This window comes from Ostrea edulis, chromosome 2 (assembly GCF_947568905.1).
Source record: "Ostrea edulis chromosome 2, xbOstEdul1.1, whole genome shotgun sequence".
NCBI lineage: Eukaryota > Metazoa > Mollusca > Bivalvia > Ostreida > Ostreidae > Ostrea > Ostrea edulis.
The window spans coordinates 40,695,867-40,718,198 of record NC_079165.1 but is presented as its reverse complement, the minus strand read 5'-3'; the positions used below and the strand labels follow the sequence as shown (position 1 = coordinate 40,718,198).

At 36.1% G+C, this 22,332-nt stretch overlaps 1 long non-coding RNA gene across 1 annotated transcript; it reads right to left on the bottom strand.

The window, feature by feature from the left end:
* Positions 1 to 261: 261 nt before the first annotated feature.
* LOC130051674 (uncharacterized) lies at positions 262 to 21,424 on the bottom strand. Its single transcript, XR_008799950.1, has 2 exons — positions 21,269 to 21,424; positions 262 to 913 (listed from the first exon to the last, which is right to left on the bottom strand). It is a non-coding gene; the product is annotated as an uncharacterized LOC130051674 (long non-coding RNA).
* Positions 21,425 to 22,332: the final 908 nt, after the last annotated feature.

Here is a 22,332-nt window from a genome sequence, read left to right as displayed (position 1 = left end):
CAGCAGAGATCAGCGACGACGATTGTATAAATGTTCTAAGTCGGGTAAAATTGAAAATGTCCTTAAGTATATTTAATAGCGTATCCTGGTCACTGCATCAACATATATAACCACAAAATAAAAATGAGAGCTCGACAAATTAGTTCATATTGAGAGGAACACTTGTTGGTATCCTTTCAATCTGCCATCAGAAATATGAATGCAAGATGCATAATGTATACCGTCTAAAAATTAAGCCGATGAAGACAAATACAAAAAGAGAGGCGAAAGTATAATTTATTCATGAAATACAGAATACAATTTTTTGTTAGTTTATATAAGAATAGACTTTCGACATATTTTGTAATGATTTAAAAAAGACATATGGCGAAAATTTGTTACTTGAGTTTTATATGAAAGGACAGTTTTATAAGAAAGGACCTCCACAAGCTGCAAAGGAAAACTGGAATATCTACGAAATGATTCGCGTAAAATTCGTTCTTGGGGTAATTCAGAATTAACCATATCGTAATAATGAACCACTGTTTGGGGTTTCATGATTTGTCCCCTCGTCTTTATCCCGTGAACTCTGCCTGTAATCATGCGGTACAAAAGGCATGGGCTGCCAAAACACTTTCCTCTTTCTAAGAGTCATTAATGAAGGCGGATATTCTCTTCTTTGCTTTTGAGAGGACAATTCGTTCAAATATTCTTCAGAGAGATCTATATGGTCACTTTCTGAAGAGAAATCTTTCAATTTCCTTCTCCATACCTCGGCTTTTAATAACCGATTTAGTGCTTTAAGCTCACCGTCTTGGATGGTGGAAATGAAATCTGATTCGGAATAGTCACGTGATCCAGATATCGCCAAAATAGTCAAGGACATTGTGATGGCAAAGCAGAGGGCATGAATGTGGTTACTGTATCGTGACATCTGAAAAATAAAAGGTTGGTAGCGTTATACCGCTATTGACACCGAAACATTTTTATGTAAATACTTACTACGACTATCGTACATATTGGTAGGGAATGTACGTGTAATTTGTATGGGGGTTTTTTTACACCAAAAAGAGCGAAATCTGTAGGGGTTGCTTGGGTAAATACGATTAAAATGACCATAAAACTCCTGATTGGAAAGGCAAGTTCGCCTCTTGTACACCTGATTGGTATCAGTCAAGTCAGTACAATCAGAGCACTGCTATATAGTGCATCTTAACAAGCCAGGTGCCCGATTGGTTTCTTTCATTTCCCCAGATGAGAGTAAGCGAGTCGGGCACTTAACTTGTGAAGATGTATATAGTTGTGTTACATTACATGTACATTATATGTACATGTAGTATCGCCTTACTAATGTACGTTATATGTACATGTAGTATCGCCTCACTAATGTACGTTATATGTACATGTAGTATCGCCTCACTAATGTACGTTATATGTACATGTAGTATCGCCTCACTAATGTACGTTATATGTACATGTAGTATCGCCTCACTAATGTACGTTATATGTACATGTAGTATCGCCTTACTAATGTACGTTATATGTACATGTAGTATCGCCTCACTAATGTACGTTATATGTACATGTAGTATCGCCTCACTAATGTACGTTATATGTACATGTAGTATCGCCTCACTAATGTACGTTATATGTACATGTAGTATCGCCTCACTAATGTATGTTATATGTACATGTAGTATCGCCTTACTAATGTACGTTATATGTACATGTAGTATCGCCTCACTTCTTTATCTTGAATTCGATAATACACACAGGTATCGATTTATTGGATTATCATGGCAAAATTCGCTGCAGCGATTATTTTCCTAAATGATGATGTACCTGCCGCCGGTTGACACGTGTTCCATCAAAGGAAAACACACACGATTTCATCTTTTTTTAGGGCCATCTCGTCAAATCAGTTAGTTTGAAGTACAGAAACGGGTGATGAACTCAGTGGGGTATTCTTCCAAGATGGCGACTTTCGTACCTTGTATTGATATGATACTACTTGCAGGGGGTATAATTCAAACGATGGATAAATTGCCGAAACGTGTCGGCATCTTTATCAAAACGACTTAAAACGGGGTTTTCAAGAGGATTCATATTTCTAATTATTTTTCTTCTTCATTTTCTACAATCCGAACGACAAGGAACCTGTGATTATATCGAATGATGCAATAACTCTTAGACTTATTAAATAACGTGTAAAATTAATAAGAAAAAATATTTACAAGCAACTCGCAGCTAGTTATACAGTGTAGGTTGTTACAAGCAACCCGCAGTGTTGATTATACAGTGTAGGTTGTTAAATAATATAGAAAAATAAGCCCTTCCGCAGCTTTTGTCTTTGCAAAATAAAGTTAATAGAGTTTACGACCAAAGATCGAGGGCGGACATGCGTTCCTGATTGATTGATTGTATATTGTTTATCGTCCCTCTAAAGAATTTTTCACTCATATGGAGACATCACCATTGCCGGTGAAGGGTTGAAAAATTTAGGCTTATGCTCAGCGCTTACGGCCTTAAGCCCCATTCACATGCTCTGATTTACTCACGGGATGCAAATTCTGCATATATGCAAAATCTGCACCCGGGTGTAAATTTGAGCATGTGAACGCAATTGCATATATGCAAAAGTAAATATACATATGTGCAAATATACACCCGGGTGTAAATCTGCACCTACTCAGACCAGATGCAAATTTACTTTTGCAAATGTGTATATTTACTCCTAGTGTATTTTTCGTCATGTGAACGCACACACCGTATACAACGTCACACTCGTGGAGTCGTCACTGTGGATCACGAGGGATCGGCTCCGAAAAGGAGCAAACGCAGTATCACCGAATATGATATCACTTTTCTCATAAATACACCGTATTTCTGAAAAACATTATATTGCATAGAGTGTCATAGACATATCTTGATCAATCAAATTTGTCACCTAAACAGTAAGGGAAAATCCTCCTTCTCAATCGAAAATAATCCGCCATCTTTATCAAACTTTGAGAATCATTGCCATTTGACCCTAATTTGTTAAGTATCATGTGAACGTTTAGCAAATATACTTTTACGCACGGGTGCAATTTTTGCACACATGCAAAATTTGCACCCCGTGAGTAAATCAGCGCATATAAACGGGGCTCTTAGAGAGGTATCTTTATCGTACCACACTTGCTGTGATTCGGGGTCTCGGTTTATGCGGTCTCATCCGAAGGACCGCCCCATTCAGTCGCTTCTTGCGACAAGCAATGGGTACTGAGGACCTATTCTAACCCGGATCTCCACGGGTTCCTGACATTTACCTTTATGTTACATATTTTTGCAATTCTATTATGTTTCTTAATCTAGAAATGCACATATATCTATATTTTGGGTGGCAGTAGAAGTGTTTTTATCAGACATTATTATTCATAAACAGACGTGACGTCAAAATTGAGTGTAAAAGTAGTCCCCTGGTTTTTTTTTATACAATGCAAGGTTTTATACCTCAGTAAATCCAGGTATTCTCTGTAGATTTTATGGGAAAAAATATTCAAATATGTGATAAGCATGAATGTCGATGAAACAGTTTCTTAGAACTAATGTCCATTATGATGTCCATAATGACGTAGTGTTTCCTATCCCCTTGACAATCTGCATTAGTGGTTTTGCATATATCATATACTATTGACAGATTGGCTTGAGTTCGTGTGCGTAATTGCCATAACTAGGAGGAATTAGCTGCAGTGGTTCGATGCGTCTTAAGCGTGTAATTGGAGTTACCTGCATTATATGCTCGTATATAGTAAAAAGTCACGTTTTTTTTATATGACCTTCAAAACGGAGTTCCCGTGTCATGGTAGGCTTTTGCATGATAGGGAACCCGCACTGCCAAGGCTCTGACCGTTACATATATACATGTAGATTAATCAGACTGGTGACTGTAAATGAGTAAAAACTCCTCGAATGAGACGTGCACACAAACAAAACTGAATTCAATGTGATATGAATAAATTTCAAGTCAGTGATGCACAGGGAGGTTTCCAGGGCTTATTCAATGTTTCGAGGTATTGATTTTTTATAACAGAATCTGATTTCAAAACAGTATGCATTTTTGTAAAAGAAATTGAAGAGAAAGTTCAAACATACGTAAAATATTTTGGTGCAATGATAGGTAGATTTTGTACCTGAAGATATAAAATAATTAATGTTCAAATTTGTTCCATATTTAGATGATTAATGCAAACTAAGTGTGTCCACATTTTGCTTGAATATACGAAACTATTCTAATCATTTCCTGTGACAAGTATAGCAGGACTGAAGGAGATTTTGTCTGCCAGAAATCACGATTTTGGTTACTTCACGGGGAATATTAATTGATCATTTTGAAGAAGAAGAAAAAACCATTACCAGCAAATAAAAATTCTATATTATTTTTTAGTAATATATAAGTTAAATCAGATAAACAATTTTTTCTAGTTTTTTTCTGAAGTTTACTCTACATGTGTTTACAAGGTAGGTGTGGTTCTGTATTGATAACACAAGCAGTGCGCTAATTTGTACAAGAATGTTATACCGCTGGTCTTGTTTAATGAGTCTATCATTACCTCGTAAAATGTTAAGAAATAAAGGAATACTTTCTCTTCTTGCACTAGTTTCCTAGTTTCGGATGACTCTTTTATCAAATGTCATACACGTTTTCCTTAAATAAGGATTGGACTATTGCATATTACCATCCCTATCCGGGAAAATGCATTTGAAACCTGTAGCTAATATTAAACAAATTCATATATTAAGATCGGAAAACGATTAATTAATATTTATGGAGGATTTCTTGTCAATTATCACCGGGTGTTTATTTGTTTACTTCCGCCTAATAGTACAGATCGAGAGTATCAAAAAGTGTTATCACTCGCAAATGATAGAAAATTGCCCCTATTATTGTTTTATTTCCATTTTCCTTTTCAAGCAAGAACGCGCATTGATTTTCACCCAATAATTATCTGCAAGTTGAATCTCTACGGGAGTTGACCTGCCCATCACGGAACGTGCGATTGGGAAGTACAGGAAGAAGTTCCGCGAGTATGAAAAATGAGTTCGATGGATTAATGATGATTAATAATTGTCATTATCCTTTGTCATTTATATATATGACTACGTCATGTGAATGAACAAGTTCTACTTATAACCAAGGAGTCGCTCAATGAACTTGGAACCTATCAGCCATAAGGGTTTTCAGGATAACCACTGAGACAAAAGCAGCTGTTTTCCGTTACACATATCTGAAATTCAATCGATTATTATATCGATCGGATATGTAAAAAAAAATTGTGCTCAAGGAAATGTTTCTTATACGCATTGCCTTTTGTACTTTGATAGTATATTTATAGGATAAACTTAAAGCACACAACAATACATTTTAAATACGGGTGCCGGGAAGCTGGAAGTGTCCGCAATTCGGTATATTGGTGGTTGCTGCGGGAAGAGATTCATATTTCGAATATATATATATATATATATATATATATATATATCCCTCTCCGAAAATGCATATTACAAAACAGAACATCGTTCAGCAGGAATTGAGAGTGAACTGCTTCTGAAATTTTCCTCAAGAAATAACAATTAAATTCTTCCTCATAAAGATTCATACGCACTGTTTTGATTTTTTTTTTTGACGATTCACTTTGATTAAGCAGGAATTAGGTTCAGTGATACATAATTCAAGTTATGGTTACTGGGTCTTTATCAAACTAAGATTTAATTCTTTTTTTACAAATTGACATTTACCGGTATATCTAATTATCTAAAGTCTCCATCATTATACGCGTATATATTTCAAATACAGCCGTAACCTACATGTCATTCAATATCTTTCCTGGAATCCCTTGGGATATCTTTTCCGCTCATTTCTCACTTTCGATACATTAAAGGCTAAAGATGGTGATTCAAGACTGCTTTGATATAGGAATATCTAGTTCCACTGTAATGGCAGACACAGTATAACCCTGCGCACTATCTGTGGTCTTTAAGAATTCACTAACAACGTACAAGAAGTTAAACATAATACTCTTCATCTTTTTTTTTACTATAAATTGAATAAGACGTTTGGTAAAAATAACATTCCTTCATGAATCATATTCCCCACTAATAATCTGCGATGCAGACATATTCCATTGTTACACTCAAAGTGTCAAAAGATTTAAAATCATAAATTGTATAGACCACTTTGGTTTTTTTTTTTTAGAGGGTTTCCGAACGCAAGCTGGATTAAAATTTCATTACACCTTGATAATAACCCAGGCTTCTTGATTGAAGAATAACATATTGATACTTTCGTGTACACCCTTATAAAACCAATTTGACACTTCTCGTGATCATCCATTAAGGAGAATCTGTTAAAAGCTTTGGTGACGAAGATCCCACAAAGAGTCGTAAAACATATCAGAGAATAATTCCTCAACATCCGATGGTAAGACTGTAAATAAAGACACAGATTTAATTTAATATCGAGAAAAGTTATAAAATGAAATTTGCGTTCCAAAGAAGGATGTCAAAACGGATGATCTGGAATAATACTACGAGTTATTTATGTCGCGTTACCCAAACGATCAATGAATACTGGTATGGCGGAATAAAGTTGTTTAGATAAGGGATCATCTAATTAAACCATCGAAAATGAGATTTTATTTCTTCAATCAGATAGAAATTAACACAGTAGTGAAGGAACACCTCTCATTCACGTGATTAATCATTAAGGAGCGGAGTGAAACACGGGGATTAGCACGAAGAACGGAACAGCCTTCCTCAAACGACATTTTCCCTATCACGCCAAGACGTAGTACAGCGTCAATCAAATACCGTGTATAAAGACAAGGCTTTGATTTAATGTCGAAAAAATTATAAATTCAAGAGTTTCCTTCAAAATAAAAACGGCGGGTACTTGGACAGGAAATATGCTGTAATTATCACATATAGATCTATCAAAAGTCAAACACAATAACGACATATCCCATGCCCAATACATTCCATTACCTGATACGTTTCAGTTTGAATTCAAATGGATTCCATTTTGAATAAATTTACATTCCATGAATAAGCACCAATTTGAAAAAAATGTAGTGTAATGAAAGTTTTTTTTTCATTTGTATTCTTTCAATACAATTTGATGCCAGTATAGTCTATTCATCGAGTTCTGCCTCCTATGACATCGTTAGGTAGGTAATGACCGAATAAGACTCTAGCAGATACACGCGGACGTGTAGCTGAGTAGCAGAGCGTAGACAGGGTAGCCGTACGGTTGCACATTTGATACATAATCAAAATATACAATCGTTCATTAAGTTTACCAATGACGATAGTATTCATAAATATTTTGTACGAGACATTTCTAGGTTAATTTAGGTTTTCTTTTCTTTTTGATGTGGAGGCGGGGGTCTTTTTCTCAATGAAAGGTGAAGATAACGAACAGTGATCAATGTCATAACCCCAATAAGCAATACAAAATAGAGAGTTGGGAAAACACGGACCCTTAAATATACCATATGTGGGATCAGGTGCCTAAGAGGGGTAAGCATCCTCTACCGACCGATCACACCCGCAGTGAGCCCTATATCTTGATCAGGTGAACAGAGTAATCCGTAGTCAAAATCAGTGTGCCAAGAAAGACCTAACAATCGGTATGAAACACGTCAGTCAGCATTTGACCTAATAGAGGTTGTATTAGCAAACTAAATCATTATAACGACCATAGTATTTGCGAAATGCTGACTTTAAACGAGACTGTTGAAACCCCTGTAACATCAACTTGTTTGTCAGTAGCCTGCCTCGATTTAAAAACTGATCATACGTAGAACAAGCTCTTGCGTTTCGAATCAGTTGAGACATATAAACACCATACACAGGTGGTAATGGACTATTGCTACATAAATATGGAAAGCTGGCGATGGAGGAGTTGAAATCATCCCTTTTGTTATGGAGTTGTTAGTTTGCCGTATAATTCTCAATGCAAGAAACATCATTGATATTTATTTCTTAATTATATGTATTGCATCTCTGAAGTGTTCAGTCGAAAAGAAATACTTCAAATACTACCTACATTCGCTAATTTGGGACTACTCGCTGAACTCTTATAAGCCAAAATAAACAATATAAAAAATACCCTAATATTTAACAAGATTTTGTGAATGTCTTTCGACGTTCACACAAGATTCCCACCAGTGAATGGGAAAAGCCATGCTATTTATAAGAACCAATCAATGATGAGGGGAAAGGATATAAATAATTTAATGATATTTTCGGAGAGAGGAGACAGTGCATAAATAACGGACAGAAAAATACTGTGTATTACTGTTATCAAATTTCCTGCGTACATCTTTGATGATATGAAAACGAATATATTAACTCTATAGAAATAGTACCAGCGATTCTACTTTTAAAAGACTACAGAAAATAGTTGGAGAAATTAAACTCTTCCCGTTGATGTCAATCATAGCGAGCGAAGCTCCAATAACTACACATTTGAGTCACGTGATTTGCTCTTCCTCAGCCGAAAAATGATGAGTATTACCCGTAATGCTTCTGGAAAAATGTCGCCGTCACTGCGGTATACTTCATGGACAACCCCATAGATAAAACAAATAAATAGTCAAATAAATAGTTTGGAAAGTATACCATAAATGTTCTTGGATTCCAGACAAGTTTTCTCATATTTTTGTACGTTTTGTTGTTGATTGGTGAAAAAGAAAACGCAGCTAATATGACGTCACAATGCACTGTTTACACCGACCCACGTTATATGAATAGGTGTGTTGCAAGATTTTATGGGTCTTTGCTCGTCCCAATGGTCGCACCGTATAACATATTATTCTAGATTTTCTAATAACCTTTTCTTTTAAGTGGGAAGACAATTTCTCCAGAAGTTTGATTTAATTGGTACATTATTTGAATTATATTGTTTCCGAATCTACTGTAATAGTTTGGTGGTCTATGCTTGGAGATGTCAAATACATTAGCTAATGAGACACATCCGGTCCATGCGACTAGTAAAGTGCTAATGAAAATGAAATTAAATATGGAAAATCAGATGTCTTAAAGAATCCTCACTACCGGAAGTCATTATGACGTGAATCCGGGAAAACGAAATCTCGAACGCTAGCAAACTTAATGAGCTGGAACCTCCCGTGAAGAAAACGTGACCGTTTAAGCATAATAAAGGGCAACACCAATATCCATGGTTTAAAGGTTTTCTTCGAAAAATAAGAGAAGTTTGCAAATTGGTATTGATCTATATTTCTTTGGATTCATGTAAGATTTTCAAATATAGGAATTTTAGAAATGATTCCCATGCATTGTTTTGCTTTCAAGAAATAGATGTTCGAATAGGAAAGACAACTCTTTCAAATAAAAGAAATAGGTAGGTTTGTCTTAACACGAAACGATTTTGAGCTTCCATTCAATGGCTGAATCACAGGCTGTCGATGTTTTAAATATCTATCATTAAAATTTGTCTTCCTGTAAACAAACTATTCACAAGGTATATCACGCCGCCATCATGGTTTTCTTTTTTACCAGCTGCATCGCTAACAATTTTCGGCGAAAAGTTCGATATGATATGATAAGCAGACCCCAACTGTTTAATAGAAACTGTGTCATGGATACCTAAAATTGGTGAGGGGGGGGGGGGGGGGCGGCGGAAGTTGACATAATTTCGAGAAAGCTCTTTTTTCATTGGTCGATAAAATTAAAAATAGCAATTATGCGTAGCAGTAAATAAGAGGATTGTCACAAAATTCCGTGGACTGGGCTTATGACTTTTAAAGTATCGATTTAATTTCATAAAAACTACTATATATTACCAATTATATCATTGTTGACCAATACCCAAAATTTCAACTTTGTACTTCATTTACCCTTTTTTGACAAAATTAATTATTTTACTATGAGGTGCTGCTCGGCGGCGTAACCTGCGACGTAAAAATTTTCTCGCGGTGTTTTACATGAAATTTTATCCTTCGAACATGAAATTCTTTGTTTTTCTTCAGTTTTTAAAAGCCGAGGTAACCAATGTGCACATACATTTGTACCCTATGCATTCCTAAATTATCCATTAGAATGGGATACCTGGTGAACAGACGGTTTGCTGATTCTCAAAATTTCTTTAACCTCTCGTACGGTCCGACGTCTGTCTTTTTCCGAATAGTTTACATTTTTTTCGTCAATTCCCTTTCCTGTCCTCATATCGTAGGTAATGGATCTTGAACATTATTCTAAAGTTGGTATCTACTTTATTTTTATTCTTTTCAAACTTACTTTAAACATACATGTTCATGCATTCGTTTTACTACAATCAATTGAAAGTATTTACATGTGTACTTACGTAATAAGAAAAGTTCACATTTACTGAATTGACACCCACACACGCGTACACATGGGCATACTCTCAAACGTTCACAATGACATTTATAAAGCCAAATGTTTGTAAATTTTGAGTGTTGTCACAATGGGTGACAAAACTTGGAGGGTTGGAGTCGAAGCAGTGGGGGTGGGGGTTATGAGCATTCGATCCAATGTTGTTTTGGCATTGCGATAGATTTACTAAAATTCCCGTACCAGCCTGTCCCACAACCTCACATTTGTGCACGAATTTTATTGTTTGTCGGACTGCACATTACCCTGCATTCAGTGCCAACCCATTATTTCCCTGCACAAGATCAGCAAGGGGAATTCTCATTGCATAATCATGTTTACTTCCGTCCCCCTTCACCGATTTTTGCATTTGAGGAACAGGAGATTATAGCCGACAAATGGACTTTAGTTCTAGTTCACCATGACGATGAGAGATGTAAGACCTTGACAGAGTTGCTTTTAAACGTTAGGGATCTAAGTATCATATCATCCTTTAAGCCAAAAATTGCCAGCGATGCTGCTGCTTTTAAAACCAAGAAGGCGGCGTGATATATTCTATAAGTACTTTGTGAATTGTTTGTTTACAGGTTGATTGATTGATTGTATATTGTTTGACGTCTCTCTTTCACTCATATGGACACGTCACCAAAAGCGGTTAGGAACTTCAAATTTAGGTCTATACCCGGCGCTTATGGCCATTGAGCAGTGAAGGTTCTTTAGCGTGTTACACCTAGTGTGACACAGGATAACCGTTTTTAAGATCATATCGGAAGACCCGTGACATTCACACCTGATGCCGAGCGTTTGGCGATGGAAATGTCACTACCTGTTTTAACGACTTACGACTGTCGCGGCCGGGATTCGAACCCCGACCTTCCGCATGTGGGTCGAACGCTCTACCGCTAGACCACCGCGGCGGTTTTGTTTACAGGAAGACAATTTGTTTTTAATTATAGATTTATAAAACGCCGACAACCTGTGAGCTGAACTATTCTTATGAGAGATACATATAATCATATTAGCATGGAATGAAACAGTTCCACTCAAACACTTCTGCCACCACCACCACCCTCCTTAATTGACTTGGAAATAAAGTGTTTTACACAGAAATAAAACTCAAAATAATTCAAACTCTATTCTCAGTTTCCTTTCTGTTCTATCCCGTGGGGATCAGGGTTAGAATAGTTCGTCGGTACCCCTTGCTTGTCGTAAGAGGCGACTTAAATGGGGCGGTCTTTCGAATGAGACCGCAAACACCGAGGCCTCGTGTCACAGCAGGTGTGGCACGGCAAGGACCCCTCCCTGCTCAAAGTCCGTAATCGCCGATCATCTATAGGCATCTTCACCGGAAATGGTGACGTCTCCATATGAGTGAAGAATTCTCGAGCGGGACGTAAAACAATTTACAACCAAGGAACCTTTCTGTTCTGTTGACTTCACCATACGAACGACATTTCACCACATAAAGCACATCGTAATCATGCCAGACGGCTTTTAATATCTAATTTTGTAATTCAGTTCCCTTTACAAATCAATGAAAATAATTGCAGATTAACACATTATGTCCAAGTCCTCTTTGGATTACAATGTGAATTCAGACATTAGTCACGCACAATATATAAATAGAACCGGAAGTCTGGGTGATATACATGTATAACATAATTTGAGCATGCTATATTGGAAGTTGAAAGGGGAAAATTGCTGAACTCGAATTTTCTCTCTCTCACGGTTTATCATCAGATCTAATTCTGAAAAAAAAGAGACTACACACATATTTTAATCTTGCTAAAATCATCTACATGACAGGTGTAGCGAGCTCAGGAGACTCCATCATCTCTTACGATTAATCGTTGGCAACTTTCGCTGTGAAGTTGTGTGAATATGATGAAAAATTTGATTTTTAGAATTCTATACATGCACCTATTTTCACGAGAAATAGTTGATTAATTGTGAGAAGTAGGATTTTTAACTGAGCACCTAATATTTTATCAAATTAATTCAATTTGTGATATACGAGGTCTGTTCGATATGCAATGTATATTGTACCACAGCGCGATAACGCTTTGCACAATTTCGTGGATAGCTCTATTCAATACCTTTCCAATGGAATAAACACGAGCCTTCAGCTCCACATAGTTTTAAACTTATAGTAATTTCAATAGAGACAGTCGTTGACCACTGTTGTAAAAATGGTTTGGAAACGGGTTGAGAATATTGAAAAAATTAGAGCTTACATAAAAGTTCGCACAAAACTCGGTCATTCGGCAATGCATATTTTTACTGAATTGGGGGAAGTTTATGGGTCTGATAAGGTATCTTATGAGACAATTCGTAGGTGGAGAAAGAAATTTCGGACTGGCACAGAGTCCGTCAAAGATACTGCAAAATCTGGCCGACCTGTGACTGTAACAGGCAAGGCAAATGTCTCAAAAGTCAGGGAAATAATTGAAAGTGAAGGCAGATACACGATTCGTGATATTGCCGGCATATCGCTATCGCGGGTGCATTTCATTTTGAAGCGTATTTTGAAAGTACGAAAGATTTCTGTCAGATGGATACCGGATATATTAACAGATGACCAAAAACGGGTATGAGTACAAACCGCTAAACAATTGCTCAAAATGTTTCCCAAATTCAATCAAAGACAATTTGCAAACATTGTTACTAGTGACGAAACATGGGTTAACTATTTCGAACCAGTAAGAAAAATTGGAAACAAAATATGCCTAACTAAACACAGTAGAAGGCCTGAAGTTGCCAAAAGAACCATAAGCACAAAGAAGGTTCTTTATTGCATATTCTTCTCATGTGATAGTATAGCCGTACAAATTCCGGTGTCGAAGTGTTACAGGTCGGTATTACCGAGATGTTATACATGTACTAAAAAAGCTCAAGAAATATTATCATAAACGACGCCCTGTGTCAGGATTTAGGCATGTTCGTCTACTTCATGATAATGTTCCATCACATACACCTTAGCTTGTGAAGCACTTTTTAAAGTCGGAGAAGGTTACCGTCTTGTCACACCCACAATACTCCCAGATCTAGCCCCATATGACTTTCCTTTTTCCAAAACTTAAAAAGTTCTTATCTGGTCGTCGTCACAAGTTCTGACAAGGCCTTAGCTCAGCCAGCAATCTGTGCCTCAGAGATCTACCTAAAGCAGCATACTGTGACGCATTTCAGAAATGGATTCAGAGATTGAAATTGAAGGGACGCAATGTTCATTTCACTATTTGAGTCGAATGCTTTTGAGATATCGTACAATACACATTACATATCGAACAGCCCTCGTACACTGTATGTTAAATTTTTCCATGAATGTCCTCTTTTCAAATTGCAAACATATTTGGCTCTTTTTTCCAATGATACAGATGCTCCTGGCAAACAAGTTGATGTTACAGGGGTTTCAACAGTCTCGTTTAGTCAGCATTTCCAAAATTCCATGATCGTTATAACTACCTAGTTTACCAATACAATGACGTGTTTCATACCAATTGTTAGGCCGTTCTTTACACACTGATTTTGACTGCGGATTACTCCGTTTACCTGATCGAAATATAGGGTTCATGGCTGGTGTGACCGGTCGACAGGGGATGCTTACTCCTCCTAGGTACCTGATCCCACCTCTGGTATGTCCAGGAGTCCCTGTTTGCCCAACTTTTAATTATGTATTTCTTGAGGGAGTTGTTACAAAGATCGCTGTTCGTTATCTTCACCTTTTCATGCTATTAATTCATGTTAAATAACTCAAATCGTTATGCGCTAGTTCATGTTAAGAAGTTTTGTACAAGATGTAGGTTTGTAGTTGTACACTACCGGTAATATATAGTTGTGTATCAGTAGGTAGTTTTGTTTGTTTCTTTTACGTCCCTAAGCGAAATTTTCACTCATATTGATTCGATACGCAAGAGGTTGTTCTGCGTATAGTCAGTTTTTAAATCGAAGCAAGCTACTTATAAACAAGTTGATGGTACCCTGTACAGGGGTTTCAACAGTCTCGATTGAAGTCAGCATTTCCCAAATTCCATGATCGTTATAAGGATCTAGTTTACCAATACAACCTATCATTGGGTCAAATGCTGTCTGGCGTGTTTCATACCGATTGTTAGGCCGTTCTTGGCACACTGATTTTGATTACGGATAACTCCGTTTACCTGATCAGGATATAGGGCTCACCTTGGGTGTGACAGGGGATGTTTACTCCTCTTAGGCACCTGATCCCACCTCTGGTGTGTCCAGAGGTCCGTGTTTGCCCGCCTATCTATTTTGTATTGCTTACAGGATTTGAGATTGATCACTGTTCGTTATCTTCACTTTTCATTGAGAGGTCACCAGATTTTGGCGAAGTACTACAAATTTATTATTATTATTTTATTGATTTGTAAAGCGCAAAATTACATATAGTTTCTATGCGCTATACAATGTTTGTGCTAATAATCAATGATTGATTGATTGATTGATGTTTTCCGCCACACTCAACATTTTTTCAGTTATCTGGTGGCGCCCAGTTTTTACTGGTGGAAGATAGAACCTAGATACAATGTACCTGGGAAGATACCACCGACCTTACGAAAGTAAACTGGGAAACTTTCTCACTTAACAGCGCGAGCGGGATTGGAACCCACGCCGACAGGTGAGAGGCCGTGTGATTTTGAGCGCGATGCTCTAACCACTCATAAAAGACTTATAAGAGCTATAAAGTAAACGATAAAACAATAGAAAAACTTTAAATAAAACATGGTAGTAAGATGACAAGGTGGTTAACTTTGACTATACAAGATACATGTACAACTGGCACACAGGTAATTGCATTCATATACTGCAACACAGTTCAGTTTGCAAGATATTGCACACGGAATCCTTGATATTGCACTGAATTTTACATTCATAGGGCATATTCACGCTCGAACAAGTGTTTTTTAGGTTCTTGCTGAATGTACATGTGCTTCTAGCTCTCGAAGTTTCATTGGCAGTTTATTCCACGATTGTGCACCTAGACCTATGCTCAGGGTTTTTTAACGTGCCAACACCTTCCGCGACCTCCGTTTTTAACGGAAATTCGCATGACCCGTAATTCTCACTTCTAAATACTAAAATGTTTAGGGAAGGACCAGTTACTACCTATGTTAACGACTTAGGTTTAACGCGACAATGGCATGAGCGGGGCTCCAACTAACGACCTTCCGGTTACGGGGCGAACGCTCTAACCACTGAGCTAATGAATTTAATGTTCTATAGTAACTATCGTAATATAACAGAAAGGAAAAAGTGTAGAACAGGTATGAATTTCAATATCCTTCGTCAAGTGGGCCAGTTAGCACTTAAACGTTTTCCGCTCGGTGGTATCACTTCTCATTGTGACCTCTATTTCATTAAACGACTTCATTGAACTCAATGTTCCATATGCAACAATGCTGTGGTATATGAAACTGTGGAGTAAGTATGAGAAAGCATTCATTTTATTCATGCGTCATGAAAAGGAATATGGGATCAAAAAAATAAGCTAATCTTAATTAAAGAATCAAGAACTACTGCCATGAGAAATATGCCCTCTTCCTGCAATAAAAGCAACCTCATTGCTATATATTGTGTGGCGGTGAGCCAAGTTCGATAGCCGGTGCCCAGGTTTTACGCAATTTCTGATATACAACATCTATCAACTCTTTTGTGAAGGAGGTATGTCAGTATTCTGTTGAACGCTTGGGTGGGTACAGGGTGGATACATTTACGTAGATACATTGTAACTATAAAAGTTACGAAAGTGTAAACGTTTTTTTTTTTTTTTATATCAGCCGTTGGTATGAGTTAAACTGCTCATATAAAGAATAATCTGTTTTATTAGGCCATTGAATTAAATATGAAATTATCATTTATATCCTCTTCTAAAAGATTGATACTTTTATCAAAGAAAGATGGTGATTAAAGATTATCGATATTTGTTTGAGCTACTTTGTCATTGAATACTCATGAACTTAACTACATGTGTACACAAATCAACTTTGTGAATAAAATATTGTTTAAATTAAAATCAACACATACGCTGTAGAGCTTTTTAACCAACTATCTCATATATCAAAGACAATTCAAGACACATCGCATACATATACAGAAACATATCACAGATTAACCAAAGAAAAAAAAACTTTTCATGCAAGAATATACAGATAAGAAGGAATAAAGAAGGATAAAACACAATACAAGCAAAAGTGATGTCCCATTAAAAGCAACAACACATTTCAATCAAACACGCAACATAAAATTTCTTGCAAAAAGCAAAGACTGTCGTAAACAGGGGGCTAGATAGATAATATTAAGAATCAAATAAATATAATTTTAAATTCATCTTACTTTTTGTCTTTTTTAGCATGGCAGAAAGTATTAAGAATATAAAGAAATCAAATAGATTCTTCTTAGTCGTGCAAAACACCACATAATGCATAATGTGTTTCCCTGCAGTTCGAATGGTTGCATGACGTCTGTTAATCTTCCTTTAGGAAATTATGAATACAGTGATAAGGATTTGTACCCACCGCGTGAATAGGAAAACATATTTTGCGTCTCACCGTGCGTAAGAGTTCAACAAAAGGAAATAACTTGGGCAACTCGGAAATTGCATATTGATAGAGCACCTGACGAGAATTTCAGAAGGCCCGGGTTCGATTCCCGGTCTGCTCCGTTGCATTTTATCCCTTCCTGTTACATTTGGTACCGTAGACCAGCCCATGGAACTGAAGGTGAAAATGCCTGCCAGGGGATAAAGATTCTGGATTGATCTAATCAAAACGTGAAGACATTTATTTAAGGAGGGAGGAATGTGGCGTTTAGACGGATGTTAGATAGCTTAGTTGGTAAGGCACCTGATTAGATACATTTGATCACTGTTCGTTATCTTCACCTTTCATTTAAATGAAATTAATTGCGCTTATTGGACTTTTTTCACGGATCATTGCATACTGATTAAAATAGCTACAATGAAGAAAAGGTTAAAGATCATACGAGACAAAATTCGGAATTATGTCTGAAAATAAGTTCCTGAAGATATACAGATACGTAATTTAAGAAGGAATTCTACATCAGAGAAATTTGATATGGATGAAAAATGGAAGATATGCACAACAATATTTTGAAAATGAAAACTTTCAAATTTACTTTATTCAGTCAAAAAAATTGAAAGCAATCTGAAAAGAAAAAAAATCAACACCCCTGTTGGACTCGAACCCGCGATCTACAGTTCAGCAGTCGACGTGCTAACCTACTGAACTATTCAATTATGCAATGATATTCGAAATTAATAGACACATATTGCTGATACTTATATTTAAATTCATGTTTTAAAAGAAACTCAGCTATTATGACGATGCATAGTACCTCCTTAAAGACACTACAGCTCATTTTCCACATTTTGATAAAGTGTTTTTTAAAACACGTATTGATAAAATGATAAATATCATATCGATACTGACAATTTTGAACAATTGGATGCATCAATTTACTCTCAAATGCGCTTTGAAGATTGTCCGGAATTCAAAGGTTTCTTCATGCTGACTCGGACTTTTGAATGCTTATTACATCACGTGGTTTTGAATGACATCGAAGGTGTTGTGTAGGAAATTATTTAAATTCCCCTTCAAGGGGGTCCACACTCACCTTTCAAGTATAAGATTATTCCCTGCTCCTTATAATAGGTAATTATATAAATCATTGTTTCAACAGAAACCTTTCCATGCATGTTCCAATTGACCGATGTTTTTACAACTAACACGTGTCGTGTTCAGATAAAAATAGCACAAGTTTAGTGTCTTCGCGGCTAGTCCCAATGGCAGATTTAGGGGGGGGGCAGGATCCCCCTCCCTCTCGCCACAAATTGTGAGTGAAAATCCAAATTTTGCAACCAGAAAGCCGATTACTTTGGCTAATATTTGACTTTCTCATCCCCCTTCGGAAATCCTAGCTAGATCCGCCACTGAGTTACAATCGTTTCTCCTAGCCCTTTGTTTTCCAACAGTCATACTGATCGCAAGGTCAATTTTATTTCACATATTAGTTTTATCTCATTTTATTTTTACCTCTTTTCTTACAGAATCTGTCAAAATTCTGGATCTATCTATCCACTACACTTTCTCTCACTGCACGACATGCTGCACTGTTTACTGTCTATGCGCATGCGTCTGAAGACCGAAAGGAGGAGACTCGATATTATTTGTATAGGCCATCAAAAAGTATTAAATTTTACGTTAAAACGAGAATTTTTGACTTTAGATAAGTGTTATTTTCGCAAAGTTCATACATTCAACAATGCAACAAAAATTGAAAAAGCGCTGGGAAAATTGTCATTTCATGATTTTTGCGCAAAATGAGCTGTAGTGTCTCTTTAAACGAAATCGCAAGGAAACTGACATTGCAGTCCGTCGAAAGTTGTCTTCTTTTGAAACTTTTTATTTCATTAAGATTGATTGATGATGTTTTCCGCCACACTCAACAATTTTTCAGTTATCTGGTGACGCCCAGTTTTTATTGGTGGAAGAGAGAACCCAGATACAATGTATCTGGGAAGAGACCACCGACCTTCCGAGAGTAAACTGGGAAACTTTCTCACTTACCGGCACGAGCGTATTTCACTCAGACGTTCCACTTGGAACATTATTGTACATAAGAAATTATCTTTACTACAAGTATGATTGTTTATCTCCCTTTGTTGATGTCAGACGTCAATAATTTAATGCAATGGTGGATTGCTCATTATAAACAGTAATATTGTATTTTGATCTGCTGTCTATCTGGTTTAAACTGTAATGTTAAGTCAGAAGGGTGTTTGGATGTACTTATTTCCAAAGGATCCAAAGTTCAGGAATATTTGGGTACAGAATTTGAGATCATTTCACCATAGACCTATATACTAATATTATAATTAATATATAGGTCCCTGATTTCACCATCACTGAATTTTCGAAAATATGCGCATGTCACGACTTATCCATTTGAAATACAAAATAAATGCGGTTATAAGAAGCTGGATCTTCGAACAAATGTCATACCAGCTCTGTTTGATATACATTTACAGACTACAAACGCGACAAAGACGAAGAAAAGACAAATCATCAATATCTAACTTCAAGCGGAAGACGATTGATGTATGGAAGTGATTATGTTTGTAGTCATTGTTACGTTTACAAGTGCTTATTAAGAACGAGTCCAGACGATTGTGTGGGTATTCATTGTTACGTGTACATGTGCTTATTAAGAACGAGTCCGATTTTAGTAGAAACAAGTTGTAATATTCTTGAGACGAAAAGGCGTACGAAATTCAAAGCGGATTGCGTTCCTCCAGATTCTACCGAATGATACTTAATTCTATCATCGAAAAACTTTAACAGAATCAAGAGTATGATCACTATCTTAACCAGTGATATATACACTATTTATATTCAGATCCATGAATTCATCATAACAGTAACTTTTCTGATCAACATTTAGTTACATGCAACACCAGTTTCTAGTTATAAATTATCTGCTAGCTGATCTTTTATTAAGATTAATACATCGTTAGTGCAAGTAATATGATCGATAGACTAACTCTGCATACGCGCATTATTGGTTCAAAAGTACATTGCAACATTAATTCAACATGTCCAGAGTATTAGAGGTAAATTAATGTTCACACCGATATTATCGGATAATAGATTAATACTTCTCATATTACCACAAATAGACCAATGGTCAAGTGGTTAGGGCGTTTTCCTCAATCGGGACGTACCTGGTTTGATTCTCGATCCCGATGGCGCGCGTAAGCCGTTTAACGTGTATATAGTGACTGTTCAATCGCCCAGCATTAAAAATGAAAATGGCGGGTCTATCGGTTATGACTTAAAAAACGGAGGTCTTAAGACTTCATTCATAGGTCAATCAGAATTTGTGGCATTTCAAATAAAGCTGGTCAAAGTTTTATCAATAGGAGTGAATAATTCTGGAACAAAAAAAAGCAAAAACAAAACAAAAAAACAAACAAACATGCGAGAGAAAAACATGTATATTTTCATTGTTTGTTACAATGTGTCCATTTTGATGCTGTCCACAGGCGTGGTTTGTTCTTATACTTTCACTTAATCCTACTGTAGCGGTAGATTTATTTGAATTCACGAAAGACAATGCAGAAGTCTCATTTCTGTTGTGAGTACGAAATCTGGGGAAAACCCGGTACTCATTCGCTAGTTTTATGTCTTCTTTCTCTAACGTATGATATCAGTATAAGCTATACTAGTCTGTGACATAATTATGTCTTTTATTGATTTTCAACGGCATAGATAATGAAATTTATTCTACAATGCCATTGTCAAGAGAGAAAAAAAGCAAATATATTTCATGCTTTTTTTGTATAGCTTAAGTAGTATCTAATATTGACAATGATACAATTGATAAGGCATACAGAATATAACCGAAAAGAACTGTGTAATGTATATCATATGTAATAAACGCTACATGTATGTAGACATTAGGAACATTCGTACAAAAAAAAACACTGAGAACGTCTTAATTTTATGCAAAAGCTCATAAACTGTCTATTTCCAGAGTTAAAGGAAATGAAATAAACGTGCGCACCAGAGCATTTATTTCATTATCTTTCCATGATAAAACTTTTTGATGTAATGTTAAACACTTCTAAAGAAAATTAAATTCTTTCAATTCGTGGAAAAAGGCAGCAAAAGAATCGATATCTAATATCTATGAAATTTCATAAGCCAAGCACTGCAAAAAAAGATAAATTTAAAGAATATCTTTTCTTGAATATTTGCGCTAAAGAGAGAGGGAAAACCGTTCTAATAAAGGAAATAAAAAATATTACTCAAATTAAAACTCATTCCCTTCTTTATTTCGTAAGAAAAAAAAATTACCCTACCTTATGTGATGTACTATTTCCTTTTTGTACTTAGAGAAAACTAGAAAATGTTCTGTCAGACGGTCCTTGTCTCTTGTGACACCTTGCTTAGTATTAACATGGTATCAATGCAATCTCCCTTCTATTTAAGACGACTTCTTTACCTTGCATATAACCATCCACCTACGATTCAGCCTTTTCATGACGCTGGTAAGCATCCACGAAAGGGGCATACGTTGACTCCTCCCTATTTACATGACGTCATCATAAAATGGGCGTGACTGCTGCTTCGGACTATAAGGAATGTTCAAATCATTATAGTATTTTCCTGAATGAACTCTACATTCTGTGGTGAGAGTATCTGATCAATATCTAGAGCGTGCTAATTACAAGGCATTTTATCTATTTCTCTCGTGCTCTGTGACGTTGATATCAAAAGATTTCTTCTAATGTCCAGTAAAGAAAAATAACCGAAACACAGTCGGTTGATTTTATCGTTTTTTAGCGACTGATGTCGGTTTCTTCATTACCATTTATTCATTGTGATATTCCATTATAATCAAACATCAAAGATATAGTTATGATATGAACTTCCGTATATATGGGAAAACGATTTTTTTTATTATAAATTCTTCGACCCGATTAAGGAAAAATTATACTAACCTTTTACAATGGTGTGACAAATAGTATTTAAACATAGATGATAGAACAGTACTGTAGATCGGTGATTAATATCAGGTACAAATGTAGTAAGGAGAAACGATACAAATAGCATAGTCTAACTATTTATTACAGGTGAGAAAATACATTTCTTTTACTTTTATTCGCCACAATAAGTAAATATTTTAAGGAAAACCTCATGAAATGACATATGCTCTGGTGAAAATATTTATCATATTCCTTTTCGACTGTTTGAAATAAGTTGCGGAAATGATGTGATACTGGTTTCGAAATTTGTTTTCAAAGTGAAAGAATTTTTAAACGTAAGAATAGTGTTTTGGAAGTAATAAAAAGAAAACCAATTCTACCACTCACACAGTATTTACTTGATATAACCCTAGAAACCAATCATAAAACTAGGTATA